We start from the raw sequence: 19191 nt of genomic DNA, 5'->3' as shown, positions 1-19191 counted from the left end.
GCTTTGAAAGTATTTTATTGGGTGGCTTTTAAAGGAAGATTTAATAGATTCTGATAGGCATCCACACTCTTTGGATAGATTAATGCACCTGAGACTTCTTCTTATCAGTCACACTCAGATAAATATGCAGGAATGTCTGAATGCTTGATGGAAGGTTTTTTCCATGCTGGTTGGCAAGCGGGAACCACAGACAACTTTCAGCCTTCAGGGAACATTTATTTCTTCAAAAATTTCTAGTTTAAGCTCCTTACCTCACTACAATCAATACCCATATCTCACTGCAATCAATATCCATCATTCTAAGAACTGATAAGGAGAGCTGCTTAGGCCTGTATTTATTTATGGCTTCTTTTCTTCAGAAACAATCACAAATTCTTATTAAACATGAAAGCTTTGTGTATATTGAGCTGCATTATAGTTGTAGGTGGGAATTCAGAGTAATCAATCAATCCTTTTGAAGATCACTCATTATTGATATTTGGATTATCAGAGAAGGCACAGATTTATATTCCTTGTTATTTTAATGCTACTTTTTCCAATTCTTTCTACAGAGTGTCAAAAACTTTGGTTGAGAAATAAATTTATGTAGTAAAACTTCTAAAGAAAAAAAGGTTTAGAAATTCTGTTCTGAGAAATAAAAAAAATGTTGGTAAATGTGGGGCTTTATAAATTAAAACATCTGTTTGGGAATTTGGAAATATCCCTCATCAAATCACTGACTTCTGGTGCTACTTAAGGACAAGCCTCTCATTGTGCTATTTCACCACTCCTCCTGCAACTACCAGCCCCCAGACAAGAAAAAAGATAACAGTTTTTCACTGGAAATTTCAATTTTCTATTTCAAACCTCCTGCTGAGCCTTAGCGGGACATAAGTGACAGCTCAGAGCTTGTCCCTTAGAGCTTCTCAGCACTTTGTTGTGCTTCCCATTCCTGGCTAGTGCTGCCAACACCCCGTCCATCTTCTCCTCTGTGTTCCTACAGACTGCCCAGAAAAGTGGCAGAGCCACCATTCCTGGCGTTGTCCAAAAATCATGTGTATTGGCAACTGAGAACACGGCTCAGTGGAGAACACGGTGTTGAGTTGGTAACTGTGATTGGTGATTTTGAAGGTCTTTTCCAACCTTAATGATTCCATGACTTCTAGAAGGCAGAAAACTTCACTCAGAGGCAATTGTTTGTTCTTGGGCGGGAATGCTTGGAGAATTGGACTTCCAGGAACAAAGCAGCTGAAGAGAAATCAGTGGGCTGGCTCTCAGCTCAGCTGTGGGAGTAGCTGGTGTCTTCCATTTGGAAGTTGAATATCACTTCAGATATGACAACAGGAGGTTCACAGGCTCACCATGACAAAATCCAGAGACCCAGCCTGGGCTTAAAGTGCAGTTTGAACAACAGACTCCTTCCACACTTCCATGGAACTGGAAGTTGTCATCGTCAGCTTTATTTTCTGTCAGACATAAAGAACCTTTTTGTGCTCTCTGAGACTCTGCATGTCTTTTCCTCCTGATAAAGAGGTGCTGTCAGATAACAACATACAATTCCTTCAGTGAATGCTAAGTATGTAAACACAGTGTAAACATTGTTGGTCTCCCTTCCAATTTCAGTTTTGGAAGGAGAGAAATTCCCAGATGTTTCTGAAATCCCCTGGTGGTCACAGGAGGGCTCAATCCCCAGAAACAGAGGACATAGAAGACAGAAATCCCTCAAAAATTCATCCATCTAAACATCTAAAGTGTGGTAAGATGAATCTTGGCCATGTAGCAATACAGGAGTTATAAGTAGAACTGCAAGAATCCTGCAGCTTTTGGCTCAGATTGAAATAGAAATTTATATAATAAATTACATAACACATATTTAAGGGTATATTCATGAAATATATTCCTGTAAATTACATATTTATCTGACAGTCAAGTGGAGTCCTTGGTGAATGGGAAGTCCCTTGGAATGGGAAAATGGGAAAATTGCAAACATTTTTTAAAAAAGGTAGAAAGGAGGACCCTGGGAACTCCTGACCTGTCAGCCTCACCTCTGTGCCTGGGAAGATCACAGAACAGATCCTCCTGGAAGCTGTGCTGAGGCTCCTGGAGAACAGGGAAGTGATTCAGGACAGCTTTGCCAAAGACACATCCTGCCTGACCAGCCCAGTGTCCTTCCCTGATGGGGTGACTCCATCAGCGGACGAGGGGAGGGCTGCAGACATCATTTATCTGTAATTCTGTAAAGCCTTTGGCACATCTTCTCCCAAACACCCTTATGAGAAAACAGAAAGAGGTGGAATTGATGAGTGGATAAGGAATTGACCACATCCAGAGGGTTGTGGTCAGTGGTTCAATGTTCTAATGGACACCAGTGGTGTCCCCCAGGGGTTTGTACTGGGGTCAGCACTGATGAAAATCTTCATCAATGACACAGACAGTGACACTGAGCACTGTCCCAGCCAATTTGCAGCTGGCACCAAGCTGAGGCTGCAGTGAGCTTCCTGAAGGATGGGGCCATGCAGGGGGACCTGGACAAGCTCCAGAAGTGACCCATGTGGACCAAGTGTAAAGTCCTGCAGGTGTTTGAGGCAACCCCGGGTATCAATAGAGGCTGGCAGGAGTGTGGATTGGGAGCAGCCCTGTGGGGAAGGATTTGGGGGTGCTGGTGGGTGACAAAGTGTGACAACACAAAATGTAAGATTATCTCCTCTGAGTTAAACCAAAATCAGAAAGTCTAGCAAGGTCCTATAGAGAGCAAGGGGAAAGAATTAGCATAGAACTGCCCTAAATTGTCTCCCAGCATTTACTGAAAAGTGTTTCAGAAACTTTCTGAGCCAGAAGTGGTCTCATGGTATTTAATTGCCTTTGTGGACTTTTCCTCCATGAAGTGGCTTTAAATCCTTGCAAGCTTCTAGCATCTGTCAGGTCATGTCACATTTTTAGTTTAAGACTTTTTTTGTTGTTTTGAACCAGGCCTCCCTGATTTTTTTTTTCTTTTTTGGCATTTTTCCAAAGGAAATTAAGGACAGCGGATGCTTTTTTCCTTATTTACCTTCTCAACACCATTTTTATATCTTCACACCATTTTCTGTCTCAGTAGTCTCTATTGAAAGTTGAAGGCTCCTAATCCAGAACAATTCCACAGGTATAATTTCCATGATTACCTTCTGTTGTGTCTTGTTCATCACTACTTTGCCTGGTTTTACTCTCTCAGAGGAGCACACACACATTCTCTTCTGCTGACTCTCTTCAGTGGGGATGTAACTTCCACTGGAAAGATGATTCACACAATGTAATTTCTTTAAATGGCTGATCATGAATCACAAGGGGTTGTCAAAGGGCATCTGTAGCTTATTTACCTGAGAAGAGGAAAGAACAAATTCTGTCTTCATGCCAAGCTGGAGCTCCAGAAAGAAGAGGGAGGTCAGGTAGGGAAAAGAATTCTGAATTTATTGGTGACTGTACTCTTGACTTCAAGAGCAGTGGGATACTGGAGCCTCGCACCTGAACTATTCACTCTTTCAGTAGATTTTGTGGATCTAAAATGTTCCTAGAGGAGCTGCAGGAGATGCATGATTAGATACAGGAATCAAGGGGTTTGTTTCAAATAAATTCCTTTTGAGGGTATTGAGTTCAAGAGCCTCCCCTCCATCCAGCTGGGATGGAATTTCCAGCACTCAGCTCTCACTGGTGGCTGCTCTGACACCTTCCAGCATCCTGAGGTGCACAGCTCTGTGGGATGAGCAACTTTATATTTGCTAAAAGGTAAAAGTGATCACACAACAGGATACCTGCTGCTCTTCAGGTTCAGGGTTTGAGTCATTGCCTTTTAACACCGTGATGAAGACCTTTGTCTACCCACCAGGAACATCCCAGGTGAGGGATTTAGGATACTGCATCCCCCTGGCTGTGGACACCGTTCTAGAAGCAGAAATGTCTTCAAACAGTGCAGCTCGTTTACATGGCTACACAGGGAACAAGTGACTGCACTGTTTGCATAATAGTCCCACCAGATCTTGTCCTCAGGAACCAGGAAATGTCCCTTTCTGACTGCTGGGAATCTTCTCAGTGGGAAGCGACTGAAGAATATGCAGGCTGGAGGGTCCCACCTGTCACGAGGTATTTTTCAAGCTCACACTGCACAAGAGAATTTTACTTTCCTCTGGGTCTCCTTTGGATGCCCAGCACAGCTTGGCCATCACAGCAGAGGATCTGCAGGCCAGTCAGGCCTGGCAGGAGGATCTCAGCGTGGGTGGGAGGCTGTGGCACTGTCTGGGGGCAGTCCTTGTCCAGCAGAGCAGAACAAGCTACGAGGGTGAGCCTCAACATTCCAGGCTTGTCAAACCTGATAGTGAAAGAGGGATTAATCTCATTAACCCTTAGAGGTCTAGAGTGGAGAGAAACAGGCACATTGAGGACGCAGTTCCTTGGAGCTGCTTTCAGTATCTCCTTGGGCTGGGATGGATTGTGCCTCATATTCCAGTGCCTGCACTGATAACACCTGACCTTAACACGAAGGCAGAGGTGCTTGGCCAGCTCAGACCCGGGTGTCCAGTTAATTAAATCACACCTCAGCTGTCAAAATCAAAGAGCAAGGACCTTCTAATAAAACACATTTAACCCAGTCTCAGCTTACCCGAGTAGGAGGATGGATGGATGGATGGATGGATGGATGGATGGATGGATGGATGGATGGATGGATGGATGGATGGGATGGATGGATGGATGGATGGGATGGATGGATGGATGATGGATGGATGGATGGATGGATGATGGATGGATGGATGGATGATGGATGGATGGATGGATGGATGATGGATGGATGATGGATGGATGGATGGATGGATGATGGATGGATGGATGGATGGATGGATGGATGGATGGATGGATGGATGATGGATGGATGGCTGATGGATGGATGGATGGATGGATGGATGATGGATGATGGATGGATGGATGGATGGATGGATGGATGGATGGATGGATGATGGATGGATGGATGGATGGATGGATGGATGGATGGATGGATGGATGGATGATGGATGGATGGATGATGGATGGATGGATGGAGATGGATGGATGGATGGATGGATGGATGGATGGATGATGGATGGATGGATGATGGATGGATGATAGATGGATGGATGGCTGTAGGAACTCACACTTTGCCCTCAGGAAGCCTCCTCTTGTCCCCCTCAGTGCCTCACACCAGCCAAAAATGGTTATTGTGCTTTACACATACTTAAGTAATAAAGACCTCTTTAGCAGACTGCTCAGGAGGATAACAATAAAACACCACTTGCTTGTGAGTGGCTTAATTGTTTTTCTACTCATAAAAATGGACTTCTTTGGGGAACAAAGTTCTTGGACAGCCTTTCCTCACTATTTCAGTAGGAAACCTGATACTAAAATCAGCTGAGATCATCTAAGGCAGTCCAACTGCTGCTGGATATGGGCCACTAGATGATTCTCTTGGCCCACTGCCCTTCTCCTGGGAAAGATAGGGAGCAGATGTTGGATCAGCACATAATAATTGAACACCTGGGAGTCTTCTTCCCTGCTTAGCAAGCTAAGGCAGCATCTCACTGCGGGGCTTTTGAGGTAGGACTGCCATAAATTCTGGAAATTTTGAGAGAACACAGATAGGGTTTTGGTTTTGTTTTCTTGTGGGTTTTTTGGAGTGAGGGAAGAGGTTCTTTAAGCCTGCAGAGTGAACGCAGATGCCTTTTTGTGGGAAGAACAAACATTTTGCTGTGAAGTTTTTTCTGTCCTATATCATCTGATGCCCTCGTCATTATCGAGCGCATCCTCAGGAATTTGGCCAGTGACAGTGAGCTGGTGGTGTGGTGGACACGTAGGAGGGCAGGGATGGCTCCAAAGGACAGGCTGGAGAGGTGGGGCTGTGCAAACCTTGTGGAGGGCAACAAGGCCAAGTGCAGGGTGCTGCACCTGGGGTGGGGCACTCCCAAGCATAAAAACAAAAGGTTGGGCAGGGAATGGACTGCAAGCAGCCCTGAGAAGACCTGAGACGTGGTAAGAGGCTGGACAGGGCCAGCACTGAGCACTCCCAGCCCAGAAAGTCAGTTGTGCCCTGGCTGCATCAAAAGAGGGATGAGCAGCAAGTCGAGGGAGGTGATTCTGTCCCTCTGCTCTGCTCTGGAGAATCCCCACCTCGAGTGCTGGCTCCAGCTCTGGGATCTCCAACATAAGGAGGAGATGGACCTGTTGGAGAGAGTCCAGGGGAGCACACAAATTTGATCAAAGGGCTGGAGCCCCTCTGCTCTGGAGCAAAGCTGCAAGAGCTGAGGGTGCTCACCAGGAGAAGAGATGGATCTAGGGAGAGCTCAGAGCCCCTTCCAGGGCCTAAAGGGGCTCCAGGAGAGCTGGAGAGGAACTTTGGAAAACAACGTGGAGTGACAGGACAAAGGGAATGGCTTTAAACTGAAAGAGGGTGGGGTTAGAGGGGATATTGGGAAGAAATTTTTTATGGGGATGGTGAGGCCCTGGCACAGGTGCCCAGAGGAGCTGTGGCTACCCCTGAATCCCTGGAAGTGTCCAAGGCCAGGCTGGATGGAGATTGGAGCAGTCTGAGATAGTGGAAGGTGTCCCTGCCCATGGTAGGAACTGGGTGATTTCTGAAGTCCCTTCCAACATAAATAATTCTATTATTCTATAATTATTTTCTTTGTGAGATGTGACGAAAGATGGCAGACCTGCAGGAAAATCCACAAAGCAAAGCTCTGGAAGTTCTAGTTGATTCTTTAGTCTGCTCCACGGTGCTGGAACAAAACCAGAGCTGAGTGCTTTCACAGCGTGTCTGTACAAGGTTCTCCCCAGAGGAGGCATCTGTGCAGCCATGGGGCTGTGACTGTGCCAAGGCACTGCAGCAGGGCTGGCTGGGCTGCTGATCTGCTGTGGGGCTGTGCCCCCCAGGCTGCTGCACGTGGGCTCAGAGCCACAGGGACAGTCCAGCAACTGGGACAGGGCTTTTCATGCTGGACAAGTCATGGATTTAGTCGATTTTATGACAAAATTGCCTTTTTTCCCCTCCTTTGTTTAAAGGAAGTAGAGTGTGTTGGTTTTCTTAGCTTTTACAGAGATGGGGTAACTGAGAGGTGTTTTAAATAATTTTATTCTATTATCAGTCTTGATGAATAGTGAGACAAGAGATGTAAAACTTATCTATTCTATCAGAAGCTGACTTATTTCTTGGTTACAATACCTTATAAATGTTTTTCAGCCTATTAGGTTTTGCTACACAATGCTGCTATTACTTCTAACATCAATTACTTATATTTTTTCTCCACCTAGTCCTGCTACAAGGCATCTTTTACAGTTCTAATTCTCTAAAATATCTGGTCTTTTTACAAAGTCATATTTTGTAACTTGTTGAAACTTATTTCTAGTTCAATCTCTCTCTCAAAAATGTCATCTCTTTTCTTAAGTCAACACACCTTATCTCAGTGTTTACATACAGATGTACAAGACTGTGTGAACTTTCTGTCAAACTTTAAAAATTCTTTACAAATCCATTTCTCACAAGGGTGAAGGAAAGGAGGATTTGAAATTCATTTACATGCCATGGGGAACAGAGGATGGGAGATGCAGAAAATGAAGGGGAAGGGGTAAAAAACTGGAGAAATGGAGGTTTGGGGGAGACCTTATCACTCTCAACAACTCCCTGAAAGAAGGTTGTAGCCAAGTGGAGATTGGTCTCTTCTTCCTGGCAACAAGCCCCTGGACAGGAGGAAAATGCCTCAAGTTGTGCCAGGGGAGGTTCGGGTTGGACATCAGAAAGAAATTCTGATTTCTGATACACTGAAGGGTGGTCAAAGACTGGAATGGGCTGTCCAGAGAAGTGGTGGACTCTCCTTCCCTGGAGGTGTCCAAGGAATGACTGGATGTGGCACTCAGTGCTGTTCAGTTGCCAAGGGGGTGTTTGGTCAGAGGTTGGCATCAATGATCTTGAGGTCTTCTCCAGCTTTAATGGTTCTGTGATCCTTTGAAAAGATAAGCAGAGGAAAGGGCTTCCACAGCAGGAAGATCCTAGGCATACAGGTGTCATGGAATTTCAGGGTAATTAGAAGAACCTCATTAGCAGGCAGCTGCTCTTCCAGCACGTCTCACAGAACTGGGGTAAGGATGTGGGCATTCAGCACCTCAAATTCCTGACACAGATCTGGGGGGCCTGAGAGCAGCAAAATCAGCGTGGGGCCAAGTGTGTCCATGGGATATCCTGGCAGAGGACTCCTCTGGGCCTGCTGTCGATGCTCAGGCTCCTTTAGTGGTCATTTCCCAGGTCTGGAGAGCCTCCCCTCGAGCACTGTGCAGCAGGGAGCAGTGCCTGGGTGCTCTCGTGCAGGGGACAGGTACCACCCTGCTCTTCTGCAGGTACTGGACATGGAAACAGCTGGACACCCCTTCCCCTCTCTCCAGCCCTCCCTGCAGCTCCTCTTCAGTCATTTTCCAGCAACAGGTGCCACTCCTGCACAGCTGTTCCAGGGGTTCCATGGCTCTGTGGCACGGGACAGATGCTGCTGTTCTGTGCAGTCATTTCCCTCTCTAGGTGTGCAACTCCTGTACGAGAGAAAAGAATCCTCTCTCCAAGCTCAGAGAGCTCAGCCTGGACACAGGCCACCAGCCCATCTGCACACACCATCAGCAAAATGGTGTTTCCAGCTGAAATTCCTGCTCTGCTCCCCCGCAGTTCCCCTCTCTGACAACTCCAAGCTACTTTATCGCTTCTCTTTCCGATCAACTCTGCAGGTCCGGGAGAAATTGGCTCCTTTCATCCTCCTCCCTCGCACAGCCCCCTCTCCCTCCCAGCAGCGATGCCATCCTCCCTCCCATCGCCGGGCGCTGCTGACCCTGTCACAGTAATGAAACAAGAAATAAAAATTTCTGGGACAGCAGAAACGGGACTAAGGCGACAGGGAGAAGGCAGATTTGGGGTACGTGGGAAAAGGAAAGAGAAAAAAGGAGAAAGGGTGTTCGATTGGGGAAATTTGATTTGAATAAATCCCTCCTCCCGCTCCTCCTCATTGGTTTCTTTTTCTGCTCCATATTAATGAGAGCAGCCAAGGAGAAGCTATTGGTTCCATATCGCTTTTCCTTTGCTCAGGCACTCGGGGGAGGAGGTGTTTGCATTTCTCCGCAGGACCAGCTCGCTTTGCAGAGCATTGTCTGGGTATGAGAATCACACACAGGCACAGGGGCAGGGGCGAGCGCACCGGAGCATCTCACCCCGGCGCAGCATCTCAGCCAGCCTGAGCACCCCTCTCGTCCCCCGCCCCGCCCCGAGCACCGACAGCTCCCTTAAAAAAAAGAAAACAAAAAATAGAGAGGGAAAAAAAAAAAGTTTTAAAATATCCCGCCTCCCTCCTTGCTTTTATTTTGTTGTTGTTGTTGTTTGGGTCTTGTTTTTTGGTTTGTTAGGGAGATTTTTTTTGGTTTTTTTTTTATTTCTTCTGATTTAGCGATGGCAGATTCCTTCACGGCCAGGAGCTGGCCCATCCCCTGAGCAAAGGCAGCCTGGACATGACCGGCAGGCGAGAGAGGAGGAATTTGGATTCCCTTGGGAGGCGCCGACCCCTCCTGCGGCCGGGGGGGAGCGCGGCCGCGGCCGCTCGGAGCCAGCGCGGGCAGCGGGGCTGGACCGCTCCCCGCGGCCACTGTCCCCCCGCGCCCGCCCGCGGGGATGCGGCATCGCCAGCGCCGGGACGGAGCCCTGCTGCAATGGTGAGTCCTTCCCCGGCCTCCCCCAGCTCCTCCCGGGGCAGCCCCATCCCCCGAGCCCGGGGATGCCACGGCGGCGCTGCCGCAGCCGGCGGGGGAAGAGGAACCGCCGGCTTGTCTGCGAGTGACATTGATCACTGATTTAGCGGCTCGTCCCTCCGCGTCCCCAGGTCCTGGGAGCACTTCTTCAGGGGGGAATTGCATGCGGGCTTCCCGGAGGATGCGTCCTCCAGATAGATTCGGTTCTCTGCAAACAAATCAATCTCCCTTTGCTGGCGGTGACAGGTTGAGGCGCTCGGTATGGGAATCACGTCTGGTTTTAACACAATATGGCTGGTAAATAAAACCTGATTGCTAACAGCCCCGCCGCTGCTGTCGGCGTTTCCGAGCTCAAGGCTCCCGATGCAGCTCCGCATCCTCACCTGCCGCAGAAACTCTGATTCACCCTCCAAGCAGTGCAGCAGGACTTGCTTGTTTTTACCGTGGGGTACTAGGGAGAAACTGCGGTTCGTGTGCCTTTGACCTCTGCTGGTGTGCCCCTGGGCACTTCTCCTTATCAGTGCTCGAACAGCTGGCTCTAATTATACCATCTGCATGCCGAGCACATCTCCAGTCAGGGGGATGGCACGCAGGACAGGCTCTTTCCCGCTGTGCTCTGAATTTAGGATGCGAAGCGTTCAGGTATGTGTTGGAATCTGAGGAGTTTACAGCCAGGGAGAGAACGAGAATCCAATAATGCAGCTTGCCGTGCAGAACTGGAAAATGCATGGAAAAAAAAGGAGATTTGATTAGTGACACATTGGTGTTTATGGTTGCATGATCATCCCACTTACACAGCAGCAGATCTGGAAGAACTCCCTGGAAGTCAGTGGATTTATTCTGCATCTGATCTGCAGGTAAACAGAATCTGGCCTTTAGCTTGAAGGATGTATTGGAGTAGCACTGGAGGTAGCTATAATAATGAGAAAATCTTAACTAAAGTGAATAAGGCAGCAAAGTGATGTGATTCTTTCTCAGGGAATTATCAATTACCATCCGTCTGGTGCATGTTAATTACAGTGCAAGTGGTGGACTGGTACAGCAATATGTAACTGAAGCAGCTTGTTGGATTTTTTAATTTCATCTGTTGGAGTCAAAAAAACAACAAATGGATTTGCACTTGCTGTTATTTGGGTACACAGCTCCCTCACTCCTCTGCCCAGCCTATGCAGCACCGGTCAGGTACAGCAGGGAAATGCTTCCGTGGCTAATCCTAGGGAATGTTTGATTACTGGAGGTTAATGACAGCACGGAGGCAAACTCCTGAAAGTGCTCCTGGTGTAGCTGCAGAGACAGAACGTGTTATACAAGCATCTCCCCTTGGCTAATGCCAATCAGCCTGGAGCTGGCTTGGAAGGAGTTGTCCTGTAGGATGGGTAAGGCAGCACTGGAATTTGGTGAATAATTAAGGAATGCTGGTCAGGGCAGTAAGGGGAGTTGGATTAGAGTTGATGTGTCTGCTTGTGTGTGGCTTGTGGTCTTCCACTTGCATTCCCACCTGTTTCCATGTGCTGTGGGCCAGGGTTGCTGCTTTGCTGTCATTCAGGACAGCTCCAATTGATCTTATTTAGTCCTGGGCATTTATCTCAGGATTTCCGCTGTTTTGTTCTCTCCAACCAAAGATGTGTGAATGGCTGGGAGGATAACCACAGCCTTCAAGGTCACGAGGAGGGGGCTTTTTGTCAGACATATACACTTATTTCTTTTTAAACAGGCTCTGTGCTCGCTCCTTGGCTTTAGCTTTCAGTCATCCATGGGGGTCCCTGCAGGAGACTGGAGGGCTCCTTCCTTGCTGTGGGTTTAGGAATTCTGCTGTTGGCACGGTGGTGCCACAGCCCCACGGAGCTGCCCAGACCTGCTGCTGCTGGTTGTGAGGCTCACAAACACGGAGGCAGGAGCTCTGTTGTGGGATGCTAACCAGGGAGAGAAAAACTGAGATTTCTGAGCTTGTGGGCTGCGCTGCTGAGCACATTTAGACCTTTGTTCATCACATCTCTCCTTGTTTGGCTGACTGAGACAGCATCCTGGAGATATTTTCTTCCTGGGGTTGAGTTCCATATGTGCCTGTGCCTTTGCTAAGTTGAGCCCCGTGTCCCCGAGCTGATTCATTCCAATGTAGCAGATTTTGTTTGCCTTTCCTTCCTTCTGAGCACACTTAGTACAAACAGTCTAATTCCTAAATTAGCTCAGATTATCTTTTAATGAAACCAGAGTATCTGAGTTAAGAAGTGCTGAGAAAAAGTGAACTCAGGGCAGGATCATGCTGCAACTCCTGTCTGGTGGAGAAACCCACAAAAATACCAGGTCTTGCAGTTAGTCCTGATTTAACAGAGAAATTGCTTATTTGCCACTGTTCCCAGGAGAGGAAAACTGATCTGAGGATGTGGAAGTCAGTGGAGATGCTCAATTTTATTTCGCCCCTTTCCTTGGCCCAGAGAGTGCAGCCGCAATCTTTAAGTCAAGGAGGGGAATTTTTTTGTTGGCTTGTGTTTCCTTGTTTCCATTTCCTCTGCTCCTGTCACGTCCAGCCAATCCCATACCATCTGTGCTTCAGCACACACTGCAGTCAACAGGATTCTGGAGTGAATTTTCCTCATCAGGACAGAAGTGGAACAGCTCTGCTGAAAGGGATGTAAATGCAGCAGTGAGGAACTCTCTCTTTTTTTTTGTTATCCACAACTTGAAAGTCATCTTTGCTGACAGTGTCTCGTCAGGGTGAGCTGTGGCACCACTGAAAGAGGCTGTTCAGAGTATCCCTGGGGAGACTTTCCCAGTTCCCTTGGTGCTGAACTTGTTCTGTTCTTAGGGAATGTTTTGCATACAGAAAGGTGTTTGGTAGTTTTCCACAGCACTAACAAGTTCTGGAATTCCTGTGTGTGTCGTGGCTGCTGAAATGCAGTTTGGGTTGTAATTGTGTGGGCACAAATATATGGGGAAAAAAGGCAGGTTTTTTGGTTTTGTTCTTTTTTTTTTTTTTTTTTTCCCAGAAGCTTGATGGCAGAATGTCCACCCCTCACCCCATTGCTTTGCTGGTGTTTTATCCTCTGACCACCTTTTGCTCTCTCAATTTGTTATCTGTCTCCTTAGGCTTGCACTTTTACCTGCACAAGGCAAACTAGGAATGAGTATAAAACTTGCTGGGTCGTTCAAGCCTTGTTTATGTAACTCACTGCAGCTCAGTGATTGTGTCCCCCTGCAAGTTCATCTCCAGAGTAGACAGATTAATAATTTCAGGGCTGAATTTAGGACAAGCCAAACCATTCCATCTCCTAAAGAAAAGGTGGAATCATTGCCACACAGAGGATTTAAAGCCAGAGTGGCTGTTGTGCTGAGGAATATTTCCTCAGAAGGGGTCCTGCAGAAACACGCAGCTGCAGGGACTCTTGTTTGCTGCTCTGTTAAATACAAATCCTTCAATTTCTCTGCCCTGGAGACACCCTGACAGTCTCATCCCTGCTCACTCAGGTGTCATATCTTACTCCTTGATAGAGAGCTATGACCTGAAACTATTTTGATCTGTTTGACTGCCATAGTTTTCTTAAAAAAAAAAGTTTTTAAAGGTGGAAAAACCTCTGCTTAATGTCATTGTTAATAAAACCCAAACCAAAACAAGCATCAAAATACTGAACAAATAACTCAATAAATCTAGTTTTTGTTAATGTAATTCATAATTCACTCTAAAACTTAGAGAAAAGGGAATAAATATGTATCAGTTCAAATTCTTCTTAATAATCATTATGGCAATAGCAACAATAATAATTTATTTTGTAACACATTGGGAGTATTGATGTCTAAGAGCTCCTTGCTGAACATACATTCAACATCTGCCAGGTCTGTTTTCAGGTTTGTCCATCCAGTTTGAGGCATTTCACAAGAAATGTGCCTCAGTCAAAGTGGCTTTTGCACCCCATTAGAGATGCTTGGGTCACGATTGCTTGGGAGCTGCAGATGGAAGGATAATTATGGTCTGTTATCTATGATTTGTTGGTTTGCTAAATGGAGTTGAGGGTTAGGGCAGGAAAAGATGTTTTAATCTGTGTGGTGGGTTAATAGCCTGGATTTTTTATTTTTATTCATTTGTTGCTCAGAATCAGGCAAATTTTGCTACTTTCTATCCCTGCGAGGGACAGTGCATTGTCTAGTCTGATTCTGTGAGGATTCTTAAGGTAAAAAAAAATTGTGTCGAAGGGAAATGTGACTGAATTAAGTTCTTGGTTTCTGGGGAGCGGATTCATCATTAGGTCCATCTCTGAGGGGTGGAGGATGAATAAATTCACTCATTCTTAAGAAGAAACTTGTCCCCAAATGATCCCCTGGCAAAACTATTGCTCATTTCATGTGGAGGGAAGACTTTCTCACTCTGAAGTGTTTGCCTGCCTGGAGGATGCTCATCTACTCTCTGAAAGCATCTGAAAACTAAACTCTCACATCCAAGCCAATCACCCTAATTCACTGTGTAAGGAACGAGCAGAGTGGTTCACCCCATCCTGGGGTGGGTCAGATGAATCACCCCTTGGAGGTTCTGGCAGTGGCTGACTCAGACACGCATCCACAATCAGCCAGATGGAGCCTTCCATGGTATCTCAGAGGCATCCCCAGAAGTGAAATGCCTGTTTTCCCATCTTTCCTTGGGGGACCAGGCCGGTGGTGTTTTGTTAGCTCACAAATTTTGATAGCTGGCAAGTTTTATGCAAAGCTCAAGTTCAATGGGAAGCCCAAGACTGCTGTGGTGGACCTCACATCTTCCTCACTCACATTTTCCCTTTATTCCATGAAGGGCATATGCAGCTGCTGGAGAATTCATGCCACATGTCCCAGACAATATCCTACCTAGTTCGATTTTTTAAAATTATTCATTGATTTTTGAGCTCTGGTAGGCTTCCTTGGTGTATCAACACTTTCTTCCTTCATCCAGTTACTCAGAGGGATTTGCCAGCTGAAGCTGGGATGTGATTTTGTGCATACACCAGCACAGGGACACATCTAGGACAGTGACATGATTTTCTGCAGGCACACACAAGCTGCCTCTGCCTGTTCTCCGAGCCAGGCAGGAGCTGTTCAAAGCTCCAAATCCATCTGCTCTACCCTGGATGGGAATGGCTGCACTGGAAGTTGCACAGAGCAGGAGATGAATGCTGACCAGACCTCATTAGCTCAGGGCTGGCACCTTGTGAAATACATTTTGACCAGCTTGGAGCCCTTGTGCTCAGAACTAGGTGACCTAAAAGGCATCTTTTTGCCATGTATCAATAGCTCAGTGCTTTTTTATTCTAATGCTTTCACCCTCTGTTCTAAGCTAACAAAGTCCACTGATAAATAGACTTAACTAACATCTTCCTCCTTCACTATTGCCTCTAAAATTATTTACTGAAAACCAAATAACGCAAAAAAAAATAAAAACATGAGCCTCTCAGAACACATTGATTTATAGACTGGAGTTAAAGTTGGAGCAGTAAGGGGTACATTTCTCCACAGCAGAAATAAATTATATATGTTTGGAAAGGGAGTTTAAAATAGCTTAGATATCTTTAACTCTGAATTCCTTTTCCTGGAATGGAAAGACTTTATTAAATCACAACATTTCTGTTTTTGCTCTTACTGTCACATTTTTGAAGTAGGTTTAGAGAAGGTGCTTCTTATTTCTAGCAAAAACATAAAATGACACGGTCATGGTCAAAAGTAAAAAACATTTCCTTTTAAAACAAAATATTTGTAATAATTACATTTTACATGGAATTGCATTCTTAAGTTGATGCAATTAGTACCAAAAGCCAAATTTGAGCTTGGGCTTAATTTGCATCTAAGATTTTGGACACAAAACAGAACTTTCTCTTGGCCTAGAAACAAATTCTATAAAGAAGCCAGAACAAGTGCATTATTTAAAGACCCAAGTTAAAGTTAGTGAAGTTACTCATTTCCTGTGTTTTAGAGAGCTGGATCTTTGGATTCCTTCCAGGAGTTTTGTGCTCTAGCTTAAAATGCAGAGGAGATGAGAGCATCCGAAATACCGCAGATGCTTGAGCTCTTCATGACTAAGGCTGGGAATGTGTCACAGCTGTCACTGCAGCCTTGGATGGCACAAGCCACGCTCATTCATTGGGGTTTCGTGGCTTTTGACAGCCTGGATGGGGTTTTTGTGCTGCTGAATGGGTTTGTGAGCCGAGATGATTACGTACAGTGGGTGAACAGCTGGAACGAGCTTCATTAGAGAATAGTTCTTGGTGGCTGCAGGGAGGGAGCAGAGTGGAAAGCCAATATTAGCCATGTGGAAATTGTTCCTCTGCATCATCCAAGCCCCTGGATGCTGCTCTGTGTTCTCCAGCTCTTTGTTCTCTGGCTTGTTGCTCATTCCACAGCTGGATGTAGCAATGATTGTCATGGAAAAGAGCCTTCACAGGCTACCAAAATCTGAATTTCATTCAGGAGAAGAAAAGCAGATCACAGCCTTTCTGGTGCCTCCAGCAAGTGTATCCCTGGCAGATTTTCACCTCTAGTATTCAACTCATTCCCTTTTCTCTGTATGGAACTTGCAGGTCCCTTTTGCTAAGATAATTTTATAATACTGACCTGAAATGGGATCCAGCTCTCAGATCAAGACAGGTGTGGGTTTTGAAGTGTCTGCTGTATATCTGAGTGCAGAAACTCCTGTTAAAATAAAAGGAAATTTAGGACATGATTCAGCCACTTAAACAGAAGTGTTAAGTGCCATTTGAGATCCCCTGGGGTATCTAACACCCATCAGGAATTTGTCAGTGTGGTGTTTATCTACAGCACATCATTTCCCCTCTTCCTGAGCGCAGGTTAAATACCCTGAGGTGTTGCTGCACCAAACACCAGCATTTCAGCTACTGATTCTGGCCTCTGGCCAGTGCCCAGTCAATGTGGATAAATACAGTTATCTACTACAGACTGAGCTCTGTAGCTCTTTAGTCCAAAAAGTCTTCCATAAATGCCACTGAGATGTTTTCATCTGCTGTCTGAGTCCTGTCCTGGCTTTCTGATCCCTCCTCCTGGAGGTGTAGAATGAGACAGATCAATTCTTGGCCTCAGTGCTCTCACCAAACACACAAAGAAATTGGTTGATTTTCGTATATTCATGCAGGGCTTGAAAATACCTGTTTGAATTTCTGTCTTGGATCACAGTTAAGATACTGAGCCACAAAAAAAAAAGAAAAGAAAATAAAAAGAAAAAAAAATAAAAAGAAAAGAAAAAGTGTATATATATATATATATATGCTTTAGGTGTATCTATTAGCTCCAAAACATTCCTGGAATCTTTTTTTTCATGAGACAACCTCGAGTCTGCATACCACTGACAGCTCCTGGCTTTTGTTGCCCAGGTTGCTCTCTCCTTCTAAGGTGAGAAAGAACCTCTGGATTCTTTGAATGTTTTTGATTCACCAGCTCCAGTTAGGAGTTTTTCCTTGTTACTCCTTTTCCCAGTTTCCATGAGATGCAGATTCCATCTGCATGTAGTTTTGCATTTTTAATGTGAAAAGACCTTTCTGTCCAAGTTCCAAAGTGCTGCTGGCTTTACTACCAGGTTGTTTCAGTTTCTCCCAACTCTCCTGTTTGGAATGCGCAATGTCAACTACACACTTTCTTTGGGGAAGGTTTGTGTGACTTTTGTCTGCTTTCATTTTTTCTGGCATATTCTCTGTCTCCAGACAACACAGAGGTGGGTCCAAGGTGATTAAAGCAAAACATGACCTATTTAGAGGAAAACTCTTCAAAGCACCAGGCTTTAATATTCTTCTGATAGACTCAGCATCTTCCAGGTCCTCTGGGGAGCTTTATGTGCATCAGTTTGGAAAACTTCTCATGATACTCTCCCTGAAAGAAAAATGTTTTTTTATTTTTCCAGGATCCATCTAAAAAAGTAAGTCTCACATCTTCATAGCAGAAATAAAAATAGTTTCTCCAAACTAAGTCTCCCTTTTGACATAATATTATGTCAAATTATTAATATTTTTTCTCCTGATGGATCATTGCATCGACCTCTTACTTTCCTTCCCATTGTCCCTACTAAATTAGAACAAGGACATAATTTAGTTACTCTGTTATTTCCAAAGAGCTTCTGAGGCAGACCTCAATAAATAGATTATGCACATTTTCATGTACTCTACATTATCCAGTACCATGGGTGTGACCCTTTGCCAAATCCATTCACAACCAGAAGTTTAGTGTGTAAAATATCATGAAAAATATGGGTATGAAACCAGCAACATGATTACACTTAGATCAGGTAATTTGGAACTCACAGTTATTTTCTAAAAGGGTGAGAAGGAAGTTCACCTGAACATTAACATGCAGTTAATTTCTTCACTGACTGCAGAAACTCTAACCTGATATTCTGCTTAATGAACTGACAGACTGTTCCATAATGAATGTCATTCACTGAAATGTCGAAGTTTAAAAATGCTTTCGTTTAAACCAGGGGTTGTCTGAATTTTCTGGCAATCATATATAATTTTATGTAATTTCCTTTTTGCTTCTTTTATAACTACTTGCTGTAAAATACAACCTTTTTTATGTGTGCAGATGTCTGGGTGGAACTAAGTGGTGTTTATTAAATGTTGTCTTTATAACAATGAAACCTATGGAATCCAGATTTCAATTCTTCTGATCCTAAATCAAGGTTCTAAAATAATTCATTGGATTGGACATACTTTTTACCTCCATTAGCTATGGGGGAATATTGGGCAGAGAGTGCTGTGGAAGAGCCAGATAAGCCAGATACGATGATGTGAAAAAAGAAAAGTTAACAGATCTCCCCATTCCATATAGACTGGCCAGACTGGAATGATATGCAGGCATGTCTGAGTGCATGCATGGCCAGGATAATCCATATCACTCTCTTCAGCAGCATGTTCAAACTGGCATTTTATAAATCAGCTCTGAGAGCTTTAACCCAAAATATCACGGCTTCTGATTCACGGGCTGGTTTCAACATGCCAAATTTTTCTGTACTTGGCCATGTTCTTTCCATTTCCAAAATGCATCCCTGTAATGTGCTACTGCTTCTGGGTGACTGAAAAATCACCACCTCTAGTGCCTTTGTGTTTGCATTTAGATCAGGCCACAAAGCAAGACCTGTATTAATTATTTTAGTGCATTTTTATCAGGCATGGCAAAGATAAAGAAGACAGACTTGAGGATGGCTGAACCCACCTTGTTCTTTCACATCTCTGCAATTTCATTCAACATGGAACCAGAGAATCAGAGATTCATGGAATGGTTTGGGCTGGAAGGGAGCTCAAAGCCCATTCAATCCCACCTCTGCCATGGGCAGGGACACCTGCCACTGTCCCAGGTTGCTCCAAGACCCATCCAACCTGGCCTTGGACATTTCCAGAGAAAGGAGATCCACAATTTCCCTGGGCAGTCTGTTCCAGTGCCCCACCATCCTCTGAGTAAAGAAGGCAATTAATCTCTAAGGAT

At 45.2% G+C, this 19191-nt stretch overlaps 1 protein-coding gene across 5 annotated transcripts in view; it reads left to right on the top strand.

The window, feature by feature from the left end:
* Nucleotides 1-9109: 9109 nt before the first annotated feature.
* The window catches only part of ADCYAP1R1 (ADCYAP receptor type I), a 144159-nt gene continuing 134077 nt past the window's right edge, over nt 9110-19191 (top strand). For 4 of the 5 annotated variants that reach the window (XM_053958533.1, XM_053958523.1, XM_053958514.1 and 1 more), the window contains exons 1-2: nt 9110-9163; nt 9453-9714. The gene's annotated coding sequence lies outside the window, so the exon portion shown is untranslated. Of the gene's footprint in view, nt 9164-9231; nt 9715-19191 lie in introns of those variants that run through there. The other variant, XM_053958507.1, reaches the window with a different exon arrangement.

The sequence above is a fragment of the Vidua chalybeata genome, chromosome 1 (genome assembly GCF_026979565.1).
Source record: "Vidua chalybeata isolate OUT-0048 chromosome 1, bVidCha1 merged haplotype, whole genome shotgun sequence".
Lineage (NCBI taxonomy): Eukaryota > Metazoa > Chordata > Aves > Passeriformes > Viduidae > Vidua > Vidua chalybeata.
The sequence above is the reverse complement of the archived record's forward strand: the minus strand, read 5'-3'. Positions and strand labels throughout refer to the sequence as shown.